Genomic DNA, 6,000 nt, shown 5'->3' on the forward strand with positions numbered 1-6,000 from the left:
GACTGTAGCGAGACACTAAGGCTCTGATAACAAAGGCCTGTGCCCATCTAACGGACTGAAGGGTGGGGACTTGAAATACTGTGTGCCTGTTCTGGTTAAGGGCTTTAAATCACCGCCCCTATTACTGGGGCCCATTTCTAACAAAGTCCTCATGCAGATGTCACTTGGTACCCAGGGTTGCACATGAGGACTTCAAAACCATCTCAGTGTGAGGGAGGGAGGAAGTAGGTGACCTGGTAATGGTTTTGCAGAGGTTCCCAAGCCTAGCTATACAATAGAATCACTTTAGGAATTTGTTTAAAAAAACAAGAAAATCCTGTTCTCAAATGGAGTTACAAATAGACTAATAAAAAGGAAAAAAAAGTGAAATGGTACAAATGTATATAGAGCAAAAAGTACAAGGGCAAGTCTGCTTCATCCCTTCTTCACCAGAGTTAATAGTTATTAGAGTTGGGTGCTTCTCCTTCCAGAACTTTTATTGTGCACACTGTTTTTAAACATAAATTTGGATATACTATATTATGACATGTCAGTCCTTTTTTGGCTATTTAAACATTTCCCCCATCACAGTCACAACCCCTTCTTACTCTATTCCCCCCCCCCCCATATTTTGTTACAAACAATGCTGTACTGAAAGAATCTTGGTATACACATCTCTGTGCATTCTTGCAAGTATTTCTATAGAATAAATTCCTAAAAGGAGACTGTCTGGGACAAAGGGTAAGTCAAATTTAAAATTCCAATGTTTTCAAATTACCGCTCCAAAAAACCTCGTGCACCAACTGTGGATGAGCTTACTCTTGCCAGCTGTGGGTGCAGTGTGGAAACAATCTTACACTATTTCAATGTGTTTTTCTTCAGAGACAACCGAGTTGACCATTGCGTTACATTTGTGTCTCTGATTCTGCAGAATGCCTGTTCCTGTACTTAACTCATTTTCTACAAGGTTGTCTTTTTCCTATAATTTGTAAATTCAGTTGGACTGAGTTGTTGATTGCCCCAACCCCCTGCATGACTCTTCCTGAGTTTGTTCCACTGTCTGCACCTCAGTACAGGCAGCATCTGCCAGCTGCCTACAACAGTTCTCCCCCACCTCTACCTCCATCCCCCTTCACCCACCCAAACCCCCATAGGAGGTTTGTGTACCTCTAAGTTAGTGTGCCCCCATACATGTCACTGACTTAGTGGGTCTTCAGCATTTGAAGTTCCATTCATCTTTAAAACTTATTACTTGTCCAAGCAGATGACATCCAGCCAAGATAAAGCAGAAATTGTAAGGTGGCATGGTTTTGAAACCCACTGGGTGTACAGAATGAATTTCACCATGGTTTATCTCTGTGGCACGCACAGCTCAAATCTAAGATTTGGCTGCCAAATGTCAGTTCTGAGCCTCACTTGACTACAGTCCTTTTTACCTGTTATTTGCTTATTTTTAAATAAAGGTTAAAAAAAGCAAGGGATGATTATGGTTCCTCGTCCCTGTGAACATTTTTCTCGTCCAAATAGTTTGATTTCAGAATATGTGTAGCAGAGAGCACAGGTCAGTGCCCAGCACCTGGAGTATGTCTCTTCTCCATCAATGGTGACCTGCAACTTCAGATTCAAGTAACCGTTTGTTCCTGCCTCCAGGGAGTCCTCTTTAACATAGTAAGATGTCACTATTGTAAACATAACACGGAAAGGCTACACTGCTTGGACTGGCTTATCTCAAGCATGACAGCCCAGCTTGTCTGTTAGTTAAAGGAGAGCACTCCTCTTCTGCCTGTTTTTGAACTGAATTCTTCACAAAACATAGCTAACCGGTATTTTTTTCTTTTCATTTACTACATATGTGATTCACTCCTATTTCTAAAACAATGACCTAGAAAGTAAAAATGTGGAAAAGGGGAAAGCAACATGTGTTTAGCCATAATATGTGCTGTGTACTTTCCGTAGTGTGTATCTTTAAAACATTTCAAATTATTATTATAGTCCTTTACAAATGATAAAATAGAGCTATACCAAAGTGAAGTAATTTGTCCATGGTCAAGGGAAGCCCAGATTATGATACAGATTTGTCTGACTTCAAGTTATGATGGGGATTTTGCTTGTGAGAATGAACTGGAGGAAATGTTATGGGTTTTATAAGCTGTTTTAATGTCATCATCAGCCAGTGTCTTAACACTGTTAACTTCTGTTTTGGGATTATATTAGAGACAATAAAACAGGTTAGTAAGAACGGACTGTGAAGAGAAATTAGAGAGGCTTTGTGAACTGGAGCTTGAGAAGGAAGTCCTAAGAATCTGCAGTCACTACAAACTTCTAAATGACTAGCATGAAGGATTTGTGTTACTTTGTATGTTGCCCTGTAAATTTTCTCCATTTACCAATAGTGAAGACCTTGGTAGACCTCTATTCATTGCTGCAATTAACAGGTTTTTTGTTTGTTTGTAATCTCTTTAAGAGGACTGTATTAGCTAATAAAAGTTTAACAAAATACAAAAGTATAATTTAATGTGATAAACCTTTAAAGAAACCAGCATAAAATACATTTTTGAAAATCATGAACAATATAAAAGATTAAGTTTTAAAGTTTGAAATCCCAGGAAATAGGAAATGGTTATTGAAACAGACAACAGCATAAATTCTCCCAGAGTCTTCCAAGTTGGAGAGAGTAGAGGGGCAGCATAAAACTTTAGCCCAGAAGCTGACGGCTTTGAAGGCTGAATGCCTTAGCCTTAGCTGAATACCTGTTGCCCTCACAGTGTCCACCCAAAACATATGGCAGTGATTAATCATCCTCTACCTTGTGCAAATTACATGAATATCTGGTATACTATTTTCTCATCTGTAACAAAAAAGGAGGGAGTTGAAATACGATCTCCTAAAGTCTAGGAAATAAAACTATTAGTAATTTCTATATTAACCATGATGTGTTAAAATTAAAAACAGATCTGCAGAACTATTAAAAAGACCATTGTGCTTCAAAACTGTCATTTTGGGGGTTTTTACACATTTGCTACTATTGTTCAAAACATTTGGAACACTGTCTTTAAAATTGTCTTCAGGACTAGATAGGCAAACACATATGTCCTACTTAGTTTATAGGTTCAGATATATGTTTAAAAATGTTATTTTAATCCCAGAATATTTCAATTCTCCCTCCCTCATATCTGATGCTTATCCCCAGGTTGAGTAAACATTCCCCTATTCTAAGCATTTTGTCCACTCCCTGATTGATGATAAAAGTGAACTGAACTGTATTTACTATGGAATAGGATCACTGTGTACCAAAATGTCACAAATAGATGATTTGACCTGGAGCAGTATATCAACCATGGGAAGGCCCATTCGTCAGACTCTACTGTTCTGTGTTCAGGCATTTGTGTATGTACATGAGCGTTTTATAAACATGTCAGGGTAGTAAAATGAATTTATTAGGTGAGCCGGATGGCTAAGGGACATTTCACGGAGGTATATTCTCTTCCCTACTAAAAAAAAAAAATGCGATCCCCATGATATCCTGTTCCATTAAGACAGAACTCCCAACTTCTTACTTTAAACTATTAAACGTTATGGTTCTACTACCCTAATTTCCTGAAGCCACATCTTTCTTTACTTACCAAACACACATTCCTTAAGTAAGTAAATCTCTGGCCAGGCTTCTTAGCTCAATTTCTTCACTATTTCCAGCATCCATATTGTTCTCTCCTTTCAGCAGGGCCCAAAGAGCCTGGAGGCAGCTGAGACCCAGTCTCCTAAAATTTTACAACTTTGAACAGGCATATTTACAATGTGTTACCTGAAAATACCAGGGTGCCACAACAACATTTGTATGCAACTCATTAAAAAGAATTTACATTCATTCCACTGGTAAGAATTATTTACTCTGCTAGCTCTGGCTTGAAAGGACACATTAGGTTTGAGTAGAGCAAATCCATATCTGGCCCAACTTTTGCTCCCCTTCACAGGCATTAGCCAGTCCATAGGTGTAAAACCTTATACCAAAAGACCTCAGTACATAAAACAGACAAGATTTGAAGCATAAAAGCCTAGTTTTCACTATAATGCACCTTCTGGGATCAAGTAAAAGCCACAGCCAACCCAGCTTAGCTCCTTAGGATTATTAATAGCAGTAATGAGGAAAATATTTTGAACCTGGGCCCAAACTGTACTAAACGTTGCAGGCACGGCAAGCCCTTGAAATAAATGTAAACTTAACAAGCGAAATTTAAGCTTTAGGCTTCTTGTTAGTGCACTTTCCCCAAGTATCCTGTGGAGATTTTGCCACTAGAGGGCAACCATTTCCTTTAGGAAAAAAAGCTGTCGCTAACACATCGAAGTACCACAGTGAGGTACCACTTCACACCCAACAGAATGGCTATAATCAAAGAAAAATCCAAGTGTTGGAGAGGATATAGGGAAACAGGGACCCTCATATTTTACTGGTGGGAATGTAGTATTATGCAGACAATTTAGATAATGGTTTACAGTTTCCTAAAATGTAAAAATCAAGTTACCATACAACCCAGCAATTCCACTTGTATCAACCAACCCAAGATAAATGAAAACATGTTCACATGAAGACATGTTCATGAACATTCATGGCAGCATTATGCATAATAGCCAAAAAGTGTAAACAATCCAAATGTCCAATGTGAATGGATAGACAAAATGTGATATATGCACACAATAGAATCCTATTCAGCAGTAAAAATGCTACAGTATGGGTGAGGTGAACCTCAAGAACATTATACTAAGAGATACAAACCAGATGCAAAAGGCATATGTAGTAGGATTTCATTTATATGAAACAGCCAGAAAGGCAAATATATATAGACAGAAAGCAGATCAGTGTTTGCTTGGGGTGAGAGGTGGGGAGTGGGCAAATATTTTGCCAAAGGCAGGTGGGGGATGATGGAAATGCTCTAAATCTGGATTATGATGATGTTGGCAAAACTATAAATTGACTAACTCATTGAATTGTACACTTACAGTGGGTGAATTTCAAAGTATGTAAATTATACCTCAATAAAATCTGACCACAAAACAGCACCACCACCACCACACAAAAAAAGTACATTGATTTCATACTGCATTAACCCACAAGAATAGGTACTGGGAAATGAAACAAGTAGAAGAAAATTAAGAGCACTATGAGTTAGAATGTAACACAAATAACTACCGCCACTCAATCTTGGGCACCGGTTTCCAGACAGGAAAAAGGATCATTGTTTGCAAATGGATGGGGGGAAATCAGGGAATTTATGGTCAGTTTAGAATTTTATTACTTTTGGCCAATCACCATTATAAGAAACTTTTTAAGAAAAGCTATAAAGTTTCAGACAGAATGCAATTAGTTCCTGAATCTACACCAGGACTTCATACAGTCATATTTAATGAAAGGATTTGTAACACCTCAAGGTGCTAAGGGACTGGTGTATGTAAAATAATTCTAATACTGATACTTCAGACATTCAGGGGGAAGAGAGAGACGAAGTGATAGGCATGTCTCTGCTAAATAATATATATATCTTATAATTTCTGAATTATCCTTTTATAATTTCCAATTTAAATTTACTCCAGAAACTTCAGGTATGATTCTAAATATATGTGACCAAAAGCTCATTCTGTTAAGGTCTTCTAACTCAGACATTAGCAAATAAATTTCAAAGAGGGACTAATGGTACACAAGAGAATAGTAAATGTGTATCAATGTAGACACAACTAGCCAGCTTTCTTTGGGCCTAGAGTGGTGGTATCAATGTTCAGCTTCTAGGGATTATGAAAGACTGGATACCCTGAAAGGTTCTCCCATACTATTGGTTCCTGGATAAATTATAAACAACATACTTACAAATGCTTTACTGGGCACTCAGGAAAGAAGGGAAACCTCCGAGGGCCAATATATAAGCTGGAACCTAAGCAAGATGGTGAGCAAACCAGAAAGCTAAAGTAGCCCTGAGGACAAATGCCCTTTTCAGCTCTGGGACTGGGAGATTTAGCCTAGGACTCACAGCA

This window comes from Choloepus didactylus, chromosome 3 (assembly GCF_015220235.1).
Source record: "Choloepus didactylus isolate mChoDid1 chromosome 3, mChoDid1.pri, whole genome shotgun sequence".
Classification (NCBI taxonomy): domain Eukaryota; kingdom Metazoa; phylum Chordata; class Mammalia; order Pilosa; family Megalonychidae; genus Choloepus; species Choloepus didactylus.